The following is a 1,643-nucleotide window of genomic DNA, read 5'->3' as shown; positions in this document are numbered from 1 at the left end:
GGGCATGTACACCACGCCAGGCTCGGTTTGGCTTTTTTTGGGTGTTTTGAGGCAGGGTCTTGAGAGATATATATACAGATATATATCACCCTGAACTGGTGATCTTTCCGCCTGAGCAGAAAGGGATGGAATTCCTGTCATGCACCACCCTGTTTGGCTAAGATTTCTGTTAAGGAAGTGTTTTCTTAGAACGAGTGAATCTTGCTGGGCGTGCTGGCGCATGCCTGTAATACCAGCCCTGGGAGGCTGAGGAGGGTTACAGTGAATCATCTCGGGTACAGTGCCGGACTGTGTGTGCCTGGCTTAGCCTTGGCTCGTCATGAGCACTGGCCGGTTCTTGCTGGCTTCTGTGGTTGTAGTTTCCAAAGTTCAGATGAAGGTAAACCTGACGCAACAGTACACAGTAAAGGGCTCTAGAGCAAACAGCTTCTGGTCTCCACGGGCCTGCAGCTGGCCAGCAGTCACGGGTAGTACTGAGCTTGCTGGCGGGCTCGGGAAGCCCGGTTGTGTTATGGGGAGCATACGTGTGAAGGTGCTGACCAAAGTCAAAGGTGGTAAGTGGTGGAGTTTTTATTACCTTGGGTTATGAAACTCCGACCTTCAGGGGCTGGGATTTAGCTCAGCGGCACAGCGCCTGCCTGGCAAGCTCAAGGTCATGAGTTCAATTCCCAGTACTGGAAAAAAAAAAAAGAAAGAAACTATGACCTTCAGGAATGTAGCTGAAAATAAAAAAAAAACATAGGTGGTGTTTGATTTCCTTTTTTCTATTTTGTTTTAGTTGGGGCTTTTACTACTGGCTATGCTGCCCAGGCAGGGTTTGGACTTGGTGGTCCTCCAACCTCAGTCTTAAGCTTTTGTGATTATAGGCATGCGCCACAACACCTGCCAGAATTTCCTTGAGTTGGTTTCTTCCTGGCTAAGCTTTTAAAAACTCACCCAGCTGGGTGTGGTGGCACAGGCCTGTAATTCTAGGGCTGAGGCGGGAGGACCCCTGAGAACTGGAGGCCAGCCTGGGCTACCCAGTGCGACCCTGCTTTCAAAAAATTAAGTAGGAAACATGAGATACCTGCCTATAATCCTAGGACTCCTGGTGGCTCAGCCAGGATAACCTTGAATTTGAGGCCAGCTGGAGCTACACGCTGAGTTCAAAGCCTACAGAGTGACACCCTCTCTCAAAAACAACTTCAAACTATTATTTTAAAGTTGTTGGCCAATCTTCAATCTGGCCTTTTTTTTCTTTCTGTGCTGGGATTTGAACCCAGGGACTTGCACATGCTGCGCAAGGGACTCTTGTGCTGAGTCCCAAACAGCGATCTTCCTGCCTCAGCCTCTGAGGAGCTAGGTTCATGTGACCATATTTGGAAAACGAAAGGAAAACAAATATTTCCTTACTCATTTTAGATCCTTGAAATCCTAGAATTTCAAGAATTCTACAGTAGCCAAGCATTGTAGTACATGTGTGTAATCCCAGCTACTTAGGAGGCTGAGGCAGGAGGATCACAAATTCAAACCCAGCCTGGGCAACTTAGCAACTTAGTGGAGCCTGTCTCAAAATACAAATGACTGAAAATATAGCTCAGTAGTTTCTGGATTAAAATGCCCAGAACTAGAGGAAAAATCTGCAGTGCCAGAGATAAAAATAA

Source organism: Chinchilla lanigera, unplaced genomic scaffold (genome assembly GCF_000276665.1).
Source record: "Chinchilla lanigera isolate Chin_1 unplaced genomic scaffold, ChiLan1.0 scaffold00098, whole genome shotgun sequence".
NCBI lineage: Eukaryota > Metazoa > Chordata > Mammalia > Rodentia > Chinchillidae > Chinchilla > Chinchilla lanigera.
The sequence above is the reverse complement of the archived record's forward strand: the minus strand, read 5'-3'. Positions refer to the sequence as shown.